The sequence below is a fragment of the Chrysochloris asiatica genome, unplaced genomic scaffold (assembly GCF_000296735.1).
Source record: "Chrysochloris asiatica unplaced genomic scaffold, ChrAsi1.0 scaffold00059, whole genome shotgun sequence".
Classification (NCBI taxonomy): Eukaryota; Metazoa; Chordata; class Mammalia; order Afrosoricida; family Chrysochloridae; genus Chrysochloris; species Chrysochloris asiatica.
Window position 1 is genome coordinate 5999536 of NW_006408577.1, and position 14751 is coordinate 6014286.

At 37.2% G+C, this 14751-nt stretch overlaps 1 pseudogene; it reads right to left on the minus strand.

The window, feature by feature from the left end:
- Positions 1 to 306: 306 nt before the first annotated feature.
- Positions 307 to 1858, minus strand: LOC102833659 (annotated as a pseudogene).
- Positions 1859 to 14751: the final 12893 nt, after the last annotated feature.

The following is a 14751-nucleotide window of genomic DNA, read 5'->3' on the forward strand; positions in this document are numbered from 1 at the left end:
AGCCTTGATTTTTCTTTTTGTTTTTGAAGGATTATTTATTAATAAGATAGATAACATGCTTATTTAACATGGACTTTTAGGCCACTGTAGCTAAAGGAAGACCACCCGTAACAGGACTTGCTTCCGTGCAATTAAAAATACTGTAATTATAATTTCAAACTTCAGAATTTGAATAGATGACAGTGATCTGTTTCAAGATGGAAGCAGAAAAGAATCATTCAAAGCTTCGACAAAAAATTCCACCTCTCTGTTCCTTGGATCCCTCTATAGTCTTCATGGTTCAAACAATATGAGGGACATTTCAGTTCAACCTTTCAGAGAGGACATCCCAGCTCGCATGATCTCATCAACCAGAAGAATGTTGGTAACAATCACAGTGCAAGAGTGAAGAAGCTGTTTCTTTGCACAATAGTTATCCCATATGCTGGCTCCTGCTGAAACCATTGGTTCACCTGTGTTCAAGTTGACACCCACAAACTGACCAGATTCAGAATGTTCTGCTTGAGCTTTCATTAGTGTTTCCTGAAGGTCAAAACCTGAGTTCTGGGCAAGAACCTTGGGGATAATGAGCAACACGTCAGCAAATGCTTGGACTCCCAGTTGGGCCCTGCCCTTGACGCTGGATTTGTGTTTCCTCAGAGCCTCTGCCATTGCCACTTCCATGGCACCAGCCCCAGGAGCCATCATCGATAGTATTTTTGATGGCCCTCAAGCTATCTCATGTTACATCTTTGATTTGAGAGAGTGTGTGCTTATTTGGTCCTTTGGTCAAGAGTGTGACAAAGTGTGGGTTATTGCTCTTCTCAATAAAGGTGAACTTCTCCAGTCCTGCATGCACCAAACAGTCAAGATTTAGGTCATCTAAAGAATTTAGAGACACCCCGCTACAGGCAAGTGGCAGTCTCTCCATGTTTCTCTGTTTCACTCTGCACAGAGCCACTATGCCTTCTTTTGCAAGGGCGTCTCAGTAAAAAGGGTCAATTCCCTTTTGTTTAATAACAACAAATCCTTTATTGGAATCACTCCATATGTTCTTTTTTCAGTTCTATTATTTTTTAACTTGATCTTTGATGAATTTTTCTTTCTGCTTTTACAAGTTTCTCTTTATGTTAGGCACTCTTGTAAAAGAAGCCAGAGTTCACTTCTGTTTTTTACATATTCTAAAGACACTGTATATGTAAACATGTACAAACCTTCCACTGTTTTCTTCATATCAGGATGCCATGCTCCATGGCCCAGAATGAGTCCTTTGATTAGGCTTGTATCAGTTTCAGATTTATGTTTCATTTCCATGATTTCAACCATGAAAACATCAATGGGTTCATCTTGTTTTTTAATGGCCAAAATGGAGTCAACTTCAGCCCTGTTAAGACGTAAGCAAACTGAGTATGAACTGTAGTATGCAGAGATGTTCTGGCCACATCTATCAGGGTTTCTCTGTCCATCTCTTTGCTTACTTTGATTGATTCCAAAAACTGAATTGCCTTTTTCTTTGGAGCTTCAAATCCTTCAGTTATGATTCTGGGATCCAGACCTTCAGAAATGTAGAGGTCCACCTGTTTCAGCAGCTCGCTGATGATCAGGACCTTGGAAGTCATACCATCACAGTTATGGCATCCTGGGCTGTTGCTATTTTTGATGTTAAGGAGGCTGTTGGGTGTTGAATTTGCATTTCATGAAGCAGCACATTTCCATCTTTAGTAAGCTTGATTTCTCCAGCACCAGAAACAAGCATCTTCATGGTGCCATTGGGGCCCACATTGGTTCTCAGCATGTCCTGCAGCTCCCGGGCCATGCTAATGTTGACCGCCAGAGTCGCCTGGGCTTGGGCCACCTCAGCCTTGGGGTTCAGGGTCTTCATGGCCAACAGGTTGAGGAAGAGACTGAGAAACTGTAAAGAAACTACTAGGCCAGCTCAGCATGGACAGGAGGTGAGATCCAGACCTGGAGCCTTGATTTTGCCAGTATCTTCAGTGCACCTTGGAATTCTTCCTTCAGTATCATTGATTGTTGATCATATGTAACCTCTTGTAATGGTTGAACATTGATCATTTCTTTTTAGTGCAGTAATTCTCTGTATTCCTTTCTTCTTCGCTTGATGCTTTCTGTATCTTTTGTTATTTTGACCATAGAATCTTTCAATACTACAAGGTGAAAATTTGAAGTTTTCTCTTCATTCTTTCAGCTTGAAAAATGCTAAAGGTGTTCTTCCCTTTTGATTTTCTAACACCAAGTCTTCATGCATTTCATTAGACCACTTTACTTTTTCTAGCTGCTGTTAAACTTTTTCTGTTCATCTCTTTAACCTCATCATTTATTCCATTTTATTTAACAATTCGATTCTGGCAAACAAACTTCAGAGTCTCTTCTAACTCCCACTTTGATCTTTCCTTAAATTCCTGTCTTTTTAGTGACCTTTTGCTTTTTCCTCTTTGATTTTCTTGAGTGATCCCACAACTCATCTAGTCTTCAGCCATTAGTGTCTGATGCATCAAATTTGTTTTTGTGATGGTCTCTAAATTCAGGAGGGATATGCTCAAGGTCATAGATTTGCTCTCAAGTACTTGTTTTAATTTTTTCCTGCTTTAACCTAAGCTGGCATATGAGCAATCGGTGGTCTATTCCATAGTTGGCACCTGACATTGTTTTGGTTGATGATACTGAGCTTTTCCATTGTCTCTTCCCATAGATGTAGTCAATTTGATTCCTGTGTATTCCATCTGGTAAGGTCCATGTCTATGGTTACCTTTCATGTTATTTAAAAGGGATATGTACAATGAATATATCATTGGTCTTGAAAAATTATATAGTTTCTGATGATGAAGGTCATGGTTTCCAACTACTGAGTTTTTTCTCTTTGTTTCCAACCTTTGTATTCCAATCACCAGTAGTTATCAATACATCTATATTGCATGTTTGATCAAGATGTATTGATAACTACTGGTGATTTCAGACTGAAGAAGATAGAATTCTTCATCTTCATCATCACTGGCTTTAGTGGTTGGTTTGTAAATTTGAATAATAATTATATTAACTGGTCTCCCTTGTAGGTATATGGATATTATCCTATCACAGACAACATTTGCTTCAAGGCAGATCTTGAACTCTTCTTTTTAATGATGAATGCGATGTCATTCCTTCTCAATTTATCATTCCCAGCATAGTAAACCATATAATTTTCATATTCAAATGGCTAATACCAGTCTACTTCAGCTTGCTAATGCCTAGGAGATTGATCCTTATGCATTCCATGTCATTTTTGACAACTTTGCAATTTTTCTAGATTCATTCTTTGTACATCCCATGTTCTAGTTATGAATTGTTTGCAGTGCGTCTCATCAATTTGAGTTGTGTCCCATCAGCAAATGAAGATCCATTACTCCATGGAGTTGATACCGATTCAACTCTATTTTGAGGCAGTAGCTCTTCCCCAGAAGTGTTTTGAGTACCTTCAAATCTAATGGGCTTATCTTTTGGTACTATATCTGACAATATTCTGGTGCTACTTATAATGTTTTCACCTTCTGGCACTATATTTTACATTGTTCTGCTGCCATTCATAATGTTTTCAGTTCTAATCATTCAGAAGTAGTCTGCCTTTTCTTTTTCCCATTCAGTCTTTGTCTGAAAGCTTGGTTGAAAACTGCCCATGATGGGTGGCCCTGCTGGTATTTAACATATTGGTGGCATAGCTTCCACCATCGCAGCAATATGCAAGACACCAAAGTATGACAAAGTGACAGATAAGTGGTAGTACGGATGGTATAGAAACTCTTTTAAATTGTAAACAGTTGGAAACACAAAACAAAGATAAACATTGATCAGCTGGGTGAGGGAAATCATAGACATCATGATGAGATTCCAAAGCACCACATCTCTTTGGTGAGCTTTTATGGGGCACAGCATACAAAGGAATCTCTGACCACAACCACAATGGATGACACCAATGTCTCACATACCCATGCTGGCCCTACTGAAAGTAGGTGGACAAACATTAGTGGACATGCCCAGGAAAGTTACTGAGAGGGCCAGTTGAAGAAGTGACCTAAAACCCACTCTGCTCCTAACTCTGGCAGTTCAGCTGTCAGAAGTGTATGAGGTACACAAGAACAATTGGTATATGTTAACTTAAACCTAGACACAAGATGGAATTAAGCTCTGCCTGGCTGGAGTCATTCACAGTCACAAAGACTTCAGATTTAATGCTGTATAACACCCCATGGTTGGAAGTTCAAACCCTCCAGTCATTCCTTGGGAACTCTATACAAGATTGCCGTGAATGAAAACCAACTTGATGGAGCTCATCAACAAAAACTTGTCTTAATATCTAAAGAACTTAAGCTATATACTACCAAGAGGAAAGATTTAAGTACATATTTCAGCTCAAAACCCAGGACTTTTACATTCATTAAAGAGCAGAACAAAGGGAAATTAAAAATACTCTTAATTAGACAACATTTAATTAATGTAAACACGTTCACATTTTTTATCTGATAGATGTACTTATAATGGCATTTCAAATTAAGTCAATGTCTCTATTGTTCTTTCCCCTGTTCAGATCGATTCCTTTCTTTTTCAAGGGCAGATACAAGCATGATTTTGGTATATCTCCTTTCTGTCTGAATATTCGAAATTTTACTATATATTAATTAATTCATGAAAATATACTGTGTTGCTGTGCGTGTCTTAAAAACATTTTATAAAAGAAATCCTGGTATGGTACTGTAGGCTCAGCATTGGACTGTGAATCACAAGGTTGGCAGTTCAAAACCACCAGCTGCTACTTGGAAAACCTATACAGGATTACTATGAGTCGGAACTGACATGAAAGCATTTACCAACTACAATAATTATACTTTTATATATGAGAATAAATCTTGAATATTTTTCTCAATATTTGTCTTTTCAGATTTATCAAGGTTGATAAATGGTTACGAATCGGGCTGCTAACCTAAAGGTCGGCAGTTCGAAACTACCAGCTGTTGCTCGGGAGAAATTTGACAGTTCAAGTCCAGCAAGTTGTTTTATAGGAGAAAGATGAGGCTTTCTACTCCCGTAAAGACTTGCAGCCTCGGAAATCCTGTGCAGGGTCACTGTGAGTCGGAACCGACTCCACGGTACTTAACAACAGCATTTATTTTTACTTCTGTGCCATACTGTTGTTGTTGTTAAGTGCTATCAAGTCAGTTCCGACCCATAGCAACCCTGTATAGAGTTTCCAAGGAGTGTCTGGTGAGCTTGAACCACTGACCTTGTGGTTCAAATGACTTTGCAGTTCAGCACATTAGCCTACACCAGGACTCCTCTGTGCCATCTTAGAGATAGGTTAATTTCTGGATGTATAATGTGAATGTCTATGAGCTCCTCTCTCTAAGGCACTCTTCTTTGTACTAAAATCTAAGCTGCCTTCCTCAGTGGCTGAACCAGTTCAGTCTCCTGTAAAGTTCATCTAAGGATTCCCAATAATGCTTCCATCAACTATCACAAGAACTCCTGGACCTCTGTAATTCTGTACAGAGATGTTTGTTGATGTTCTCTAAGAAAAGAAAAAGTGATGCTTGAATGAACCAAATTAGCCCCAATTTTCTTTTTTTGAATCTTGTTAGACAGACTTTCACGAACTGTTCCCATTTTTTCCCCCTGAGTTCAGCTGGAAGAAGTCTGTCACAGAATTAAAAATAACCCTGTCCCCAGAATTCTATCATGGTTAAGGAAGTTCAGAAGAATTAAAATGTCTAAAGATGAGATTGCTGCTACTGTATTATTTAAAGATAATATTGGTCTTAGATATATGCAAACTACTTTATAGATGAGTGAGTTCTACTGTGGCTTGCTTTCCTTTGTATAGATTAACCAATAAAACAAGAATTTTGAGATTAACAATGAAGGTATAAAATGTTTCACTGAAATCTTAGGTCTAAAGTGTATTTTGAAATCTGAAGCTGCTAGACGACACACTTTATTTCCCACTTTGTGATAATTTAGATAACCATATTTTAAGGTATACCTTTTACCATCATCCAGATGAGGTGAATGATATGTTTTATTTTCTTTGTCCTTTTTTCCGTCTATTCTTTCAGGTACTGTGGCATATTTTGTTGGTAAAGGATTCCATAACTTTTTCTTTTTCTCTCTAAACGAAGTATCTTCACTTGCTATAATAGTGCTGAAGAAACTTTTATTTTTTTAATGAATCTGGTCCATGGACAGGTGGTGTGCTGAGCTTTAAACAGCTTGATGAATGATTTGGCTCTGTGTAGCAGTGTCAAATAATGTATCTCAGTTGGCAGTCTCAATGAAACAGAATAAGGCAGTCGATTTTCCGTTATATATTAGAGTCCTTGTGCCTACTCGACTTCCAGCTGTGCGTGCTAGGCATAAATCCTGCCCTTCTTCTTTCTGTGCCAGAATTCACCCACAGCTACCCATTCAAGTCTGTTTACCTAAGGATTGCACTCCCCATCAGGAGCTTCTCCTGTCTCTGGGACAGACCCATGTTTTTTATTTGCTGATGTACTAAGTTGCATGATTCTAATTGACTAGTTTTCTGGGAATAATAAAGAATGCAGAGGGTGTTATTGCTTAAATCCTTTCACACAAGGGATACTGATAGTTTAATTTTAAGGAGTTGGTGAATTTACATTTATATTAAAGTTTTTGTTAATGCAGATATTAGCTTCTCCATCATATTTTCTCTCATAGAATTATGTTTTAGTTATTATTCTAGATGAAGTTATCTATTGTTCCTTCCTTTTTTAAAAGACAAACCCAAGCCAACCCACCACCATGGAGTCAATTCCAACTCATAGTGACCCTACAGGTCACTATGTAAAACTACTCCAAAGGGTCTCCAAGGCTGTACTCTGTACAGACACAGAATGCCTTTAATTTTTTTTCCCTCCAGTTGAGTGGCTAGTGGGTTTGAACCACTAAGCTTTTTGGTTAGTCACCTAATGTTAAGTTGACTACACCACCAGCACGGTTTTCTTTAAAAACACATAGATTAAAATCCACTTATTTCAAAGAACAATTATATCACTTACAGGTGATATAACATTTGGTGCAACATTTAAGAACGTGGGTTTTGACTTGAAATTTGACATTTCAAGTCCAGCAAGTTGTTTTATAGGAGAAAGACCAGGGGATCAGTTCGCTTAAAGATTGTTGTTACGTGCCATCAAGTTGGTTCCAACTCATAGTGACCCTGTATAGGATTTCCAAGGAGTGACTGGTGAGTTTGAATTGCAAACCTTGAAGTTTAATCTGATCTTGTGGTCCAGTGCAGCCCAGAGCGCCGTGCCAGGACCTAAAGAGCAGTTCTTCTGTATCAACTGATCTCACTATATGTCAAAACCAGTTTGATGGCACCTGGCAACCATAAAAATGTCACTTACGAAATTATTTGTTGTTGTTGTTATTAAGTGCCGTCAAGTCGGTTCCGACCCATAGCGACCCTGTACAGGGTTTCCGAGGGTGTAAATCTTTACGGGAGTAGAAAGCCTCATCTTTCTCCCGCGGAGCGGCTGGTAGTTTCGAACCGCTGACCTTAAGGTTCGCAGCCCGATTCGTAACCACTACGCTACCAGAGCTCCTTTTTTTAGAAGGCAATATTTGTCTTTTCATGTGACTCTTTAAATACAGGGATATGATTAAAGAGAAGAATTTATTTTTTATTATTATTAGTTTTTTTATTTAATAACACATAACTAACAATAACTCTAATAAGACACAAAAATGAAGGGGGCAAATGATGAACCAAATTTGGAAAACTTGATTTGGAGGTAAATAGAGATCAAGGGAGCAGTTGGAAACATGAGCTTTGAATTCAAGAAATAGATTAGGACTAGATCTCTAGATTGGTGAGTTATGGTAGTTAGGTTATGTACAGCAGACGTGATCATGGAGAGAAAGCAGATAGATTCTAAAAAAATTAAATCTTGAGTTTACAACTGTGCTGTACAAAATATGATAGCCCTCTGTGGTTAGTCTGAATTAAGAAGAGCCCTAGCTATGGGTATGGAGTCCTGGTGTGTCGCTATGGGTTAATGTGCTGAACTGCAAAGTTGTTTGAACTACAAGGTCGACTACAGGGTCATTATGGATCAGAATGGACTTGACTGCATTTAACAACAACAACAACATAGCTATAAAGTAATGGTTAAGAGTCAGGCTGCTAACATCAATGTCAGCAGTTCAAAAGTACCATCAAAAGTACCATCTTCGGGAGAAAGATGAGACTTTCTGCTGCCTTAAAGACTTACAGCTTCAGAAACCCTATGAAGTCAGAACTGATTCCATGGCACACCACCACCACGACCATCACCGTTAAGTATAAAGGAGCTTTGGTAGTGTAGTGGCTACGAGTCGGGCTGCTAACCTCAAGTACAGCAGTGTGAAACAATCAGCAGTTTTGTGGGAGAAAGAACAGACTTTTCTGCTCCTGTAAAGATTTGCTGTTGTGCCATCGAAATCCTATACTGGGTTACTATGAGTCGGAACCGACTCCACAGCATATACCAAACCAACCATAAGTGTACTGATGAAGGCAGTACACAGAAAAAGAGCAAAATGTATCATTTATAATCTTTATACTGATAACATATTTAACTGGTCATTTGTATGTTTTATTGTTGTTGTTAACTGCCGTCATGTCAATTACGATTCATAGCGATTCTGAGGCTGTAAGTCTTTACGGCAACAGAAAGCCTCATCTTTTGCCCATGGAACAGCTGGTAGTTTTGAACTGCTGACCTTGAGGTTAGCAGGCCTACTCATAACCACTATGCTAACAGAGCACCTTGTACATATTAGGCTAAAAATTAAAATTAATTTTACTGTTTATTTTAACTAGACTACTAGACTAGTTCCAACTAGAAAAATAACAGTTAATTACACATTAGACTTGTATTTTATTTCTATTGGACAGTGCTGGTCTACTGAATAAAATCCTAACTCTAGCATTATGACCTGTCCCAGTTTGGTCTGTTACCTTTAATTGTCTGTTTTCCCCCTCCATGTCTCTGTCCAGTCATGGCTAGCTGTGTGCTGGTCCCCTTGAATATCACATTCTTTTAGATCTGTTGCCTTTTGTGGATGTTGTAGGATAAGCACTAGACTGCTAACTGCAAGGTCAATGGTTCAAGTTCACCAGCCACTCTTCAGAAACCTTTTACAGGAATGGTGAATCCGAACTAACTGGACAGCGCTTAACATTAACAGCAAAATCTCTCCCTTGAAAATTACCTTTTAGTTGGTTTGTCAAAAAAAAAGATGATTAGATTTGATGAGCAATATATATTAGCAAACATTCCTGAACTTAAAGAAGTAACGGGGAGAGAATCTTAAAATGAGTTCCCTCTTTTATCTATTCCCACACTTCATCAATTATCAACTCATGTCCAATCTGTCTGTTCTATATCTCTATTTACAACATCCTGCTCAAATCATTTTGAAGAAAATACTAGAAATCATTTAAGTTCATCCATTAGTGATTCAATGTAAGTTTTTACGTGCATGACTCTTTTTCAATATAACTATAAAATCATAATTCTTTTAAATTATCAAATATAAATGATAATATTATCAGATATATATGTGTTTTTTTTCAGATTGAGTTTTCAAATCAGAATCCAAATAAGGGTACATATTACAATTGGTTGATATGGCTCTTTGTCTGATATAAGGTTTGCTTTCCATCACTTTTATCACTTCAGTGTACTTTATTTGTTGAAGGAATTGGGTCCTTTGATCTATGGAGTTCTGACTGTTGTTCTTAGTGCTCATGGTCTCTATGTTATTGTGCTTATTTCCATGGTGTTCAATATATTTCTCTGTTTCCACTATTTATTATTGTGACTCTGTAGGATTAGCACAGGACTGTGGACCAGAACATCAGCAATTCAAACCCGCCAGCTACTCTTCAGAAACACTGAACAGGGTTGCTATGAGTTAGGTTTAGAGGCATGAGGAGGTTCAGCTTCTATTTTGGGAAGCAGATGATACTTCATTAGTGATATCGCATCATTCTATCAGGAGATACATAATAGCTGATAGTATTTCTTTTGCTTTTTTAACTGATGTTAGCAGCCACTGATAATTTTCACCCAGATCCATTGATACTTTTGTTGTTGTTAAGTGCCATCGAGTTGGTTCTGACTCATAGCGACCCTGTATAGGGTTTCTTAGGAGCAGCTGGTGAGTTTGAATCGCTGGCCTTGTGGTTCAAAATTGACTTTGCAGTCCATTGCACATTAATTCTACATGGTGATTCTATCATTTGTCATTTTTAAGTAAGAAATATACAGTGAAATTTCTCTTCATCAGCCATTTGGTAAGCTTTAGGTTCAGTTTGTATAGGACATGTATGATAAATATGTGACTCTTTTATCTTCCATTTTTCAAATTGCTAGTATTTTCAGTAGTGGCTAAAAGTATTTTTATTATTGCTGGAGTCCTGGTGTGGTACTTTAGGATAAGAACTGGACTGCAAGGTTGATTTGAACTGCAAGGTTGGCTAGTCAAACTTATCAGACACTCCACGGAAACCCTATACAAGGTCCTTAAGAGTTGGAACCAACTTGACAACTTAACAAATAATGAACTAATAGGTATCAAGTTGCTATATTGTTATCATGAGCTTGTGGATATTATGTTGATTCTTGGCTCGAGGGAGACTCTTCCAGTTAGTTGAATAATTTATCACACTCAACATAGTGTCCCCATGTTTCAGACTTAGAATCACTCATTTTATTTCCCATAGGCTCATGCCTCTTTTGTGAAAATATTATTTAGAAATTGAAATATGACCACTAGAATGCATATTATTCCTGGAATGATGATTGTTTAGGCCTTTTCAGCCTATATAATTATTGACTTTCGATTGTGTGGATCATGACAAGGTATGGACAACATTGAGAAGTATGAGTTTTCCAGAACACTTAATTGTACTGCTGAGGAATCTGTACTTGGACCAAGAAGCAGTTGTTATAACAGAGCATGGGAACACTGAATGTTTTAAAATTGGTAAAGGTGTGTGACAAGGTTGTGTTCTTTCACCATACTTATTCAACCTGTATGCTGAGCAAATAATACGACAAGCTGGGTTCTATGAAGAAAAACGTGACATCAGGATTGGAGGAAGACTCATTAACAACCTGCAATATGCTGATGATACAACCTTGCTTGCTGAAAGTGAAGAGGACTTGAAACATTTACTGATGAAGATCAAAGAGCACAGCCTTCGGTATGGGTTGCATCTCAATGTCAGGAAAACAAAAATCCTCACCACTGGACCAATAAACAGCATTCTTATCAATTTAGAAAAGATTGAAGTTATCAAGGACTTCATTCTTCTTGGATCAACTATCAACACTCGTGGAAGTGGTAGTCAAGAGATCAGACGACGTATTGCACTGGGCAAATCTGCTGCACAGGAACTTTTAAAGTATTGAAGAGCAGAGATGTCAACTTGAGGACTAAGGTGCGCCTGACCCAAGCCATGGTATTTTCAATAACCTCATATGGATGCGAAAGCTCAACAGTGAATAAGGAAGATCATAGAAGAATTGATGACTTTGAGTTGTGGTGTTGGTGGAGAATACTGAAAGTGCCATGGACTGCCAAAAGAACCAATAGATCTGTTTTGGAAGAAGTGCAGCCAGAGTGCTCCTTGGAGGCCAGGATGGCTAAGCTTTGTCTCTCATACTTTGGACATACTGTCCAGAGGGAATAGTCGTTGGAGAAGGATGTCATGCTTGGTAAGATGGAGGGTCAGAGAAAAAGAGGAAGACCCCCAATGAGATGAATCAGCCAGGTGGCATCATTGATGGCATTAAGTGTGGCAGCAGTAGTGAGGTTGGCCCAGGGTCAGACATTGTTTTGTTCTGCTGTTCATGGGGTCGCTATGAGTCGGTTCTGACTTGATGGCACCTGACAACAACAATAGCAGCAACATATCAATTTTATTTTTAAGGAGTCTTTTTTATATAAAAGGTAATTAATTATAACTACATTTTTAAAAATTATAAGTACATACTTTTGATTCAAATGCAGGATTACATGTGCTACTTAAACTCATTAATTTTACCATCTCTATCTCTTTTCTTCCATGCTAAAAATACCAGTTCTTAATATCAAAGTAGTTTTTCCTTTGCTTTTTTTTCTGTAACAAATTGGCAACAATTTCAGAATGACAATACTAAATAATGTTATGATTTCTTAGAAAGCATATATTTTGTATTTCCTTTTGTCTTGATGTAATGTGTCATTAGAAATGATTCATCAAATTACTGTGTTTTAGTGTAATTTAATATTCTATGTATGTATTTGTATCACAAAACTAGTCATGGTTGGAAGCATTGAACACCAATGAATGAAGACCAGAAAATTGTGGGGTAATGTCAAGAACATCATACATAAGAAAGTAAAAGGAAATACTAGGAGTTTTAAAATCCAGAAAAGTGTGTGTCAGGATTGTATCCCTCTCTCATACTTTTTCAGCCTTTATAAACCAAGCAAATAGTCTAAAAAGCTGAACTATATGAAGAAGAATGTGACATTTGGATTGGAGGAAGATTCATTAACAGCCTGCAGTATGCAGATGACACTACTTTGCTGACTTAAAGTGAAGAGGACTTGAAATACTTACTGATGAAGATCAAAGACAACAGCCTTCAGACTGGATTCTACTTTAACATGAGAAACAAAAATCCTCACAAATGGATCAGTGAGCAACATCATGATAAATAGAAAGTATTGAAGTTGTTAAGGATTTCATTTTCTTTGAATCCACAATCACCCAAGCACCTTAAGAATTCCAGTTCTTATTGTCACTTGAGAAATTGGCATCTTGATTTAAATGGTTTTGTCCAAGGCTTTGATTATGAGTTTACTCATAAAAGGTAAAAACACTTAACAACAACACCAACTCTCATATAGTAAACGAATTTAAGAGCCAACAATGGAGTATGCTGCCCCAGCATTGTCTACGGGTGAAGAATTTTGGGTGACAAACATAGTGGTGTATACATGAATTTATAGTGTTTACATTTTAATGAGATTTCTTTATATCCTTATTTATGGTGGTTTTGAAAATTCACACAGAAATAAAAATTTAAAATATAATAAAAAATAAACTCAAAGAAACTACTATATAAAAATTCCTGAAACATTCATCAGAATAAGAGGAGGTATTGAACCAAAGAGTTATATAACAAAACCAAACTAGTAACAATGGGACTTAAATAGAAGAGATAAATCAGTTTGGTTCTAAGTGTTCAAATGTATGTTTTAAAGAGATTTCACTCATAAAAATGTGGACGAACGGTTGAAGCCTGGTATAACAGGAGGTCATTAAGACGTCTTAATAATTGTTCAGGTAAGAGATCCTATGAGACTGGATGCTTGTATGGATATGAGAATGAAAATACAAATCATATTGGAAGTATTTAATAAAGTGATTTCACAACAAAAATGTGTTGAGAAACAGAGGTCAACTGACATGTCAGATTGTTTAATTGAAATTATTTATTTTACCTCATAATCTAGAATATCACATTCTCTCCTCCCAGATTCTAGTCCAAGCAACAGTAGTCTCTCAAAATGATCCCTAAAAATGGAATTCTCTATAGAAAATAAATTAGGAAAAATTTGCATAGCTTAACCTTTTTTGGAGATTATAGTAGTCCTGTTGGTTCATTGGCCTCCCACTTTTATTTCCTTTATATCAATTAAATGGGGATCTATAGGGAATTTTTTTTCTTCTTCTTTAAGAGAAAGTACATAGAAATACATGCATAGAAATATGCATGCATTGTATATTAGAGATTAGCTACTTGAGTCACTTAAGGGATTTACATTTGCCTTAACTTTTCAAAAAAGATAATAGTTGTCAAAGTGGCTTTTGAAGAATGAAATTTAAGATTTCTCAAAACCTTCATTTAAGGAAAAAGATTTTGTTGGGTACTGAAATGTATTGGCATGAGCTTATTTCCTGGCCATATGTATTGTAAAATAAAGTGAGGTGTTGAAAATTAAAGGAGATAATTTATGCAAAATCCCTAGTTTAATGGGCACATAGTAGGCATTCCATAAATAGTAACTGTTGGATTTAGATTTAGGAATCATTAATTTACAGACTGTTGTTAAAACATGAATATGGATGAATTTGTCCAAGAAGAGTATGTGAGAAGAAAAAGAAGGATGTAAATCTGGGAAAATCTGGCATGTTAATGAAGTAAGGATCTGGTGAAAGAGATTTGAAGTCAATGACCAGAGAGTTAGAAGGAGAATAAGAATAGGGCTACCTCATAGAAACCAATGTTTTAAGAAGGAAGAAAGGGGTCGTTACGATAGAAAGTGCCAGTCAAAAAGTATAAGGTCTGATGAGTCTTTGAGCTTGTCAGTTGGTCATTGGTGAGCTTAGCAAACCTGTATTCATCTTTCAGTGGTGGACTGTCATTGTTATGTAACATCACGTCTTTTCTGACCCATAGCAAGCCTGCATAGAGTTTTTGAGAAGCAGTTAATGAATTTGAACCACCCACCTTGCAGTTCAAACCACCCTTGAGGCCAAGTGCTTATCCTACAGCACCACACCAGAACTTCAATGGTAGACTGTTGTTGTTATGTGCAGTGGAGTCAGTTCTGACTAATAGCGACCCTGTACAGGGTTTCTGAGGCTGTAAATCTTTATGGGAGCAGAAAGTCTCATCTTTCTCCCACAGAACAGCTGGTAGTTTTGAACTGCTGACC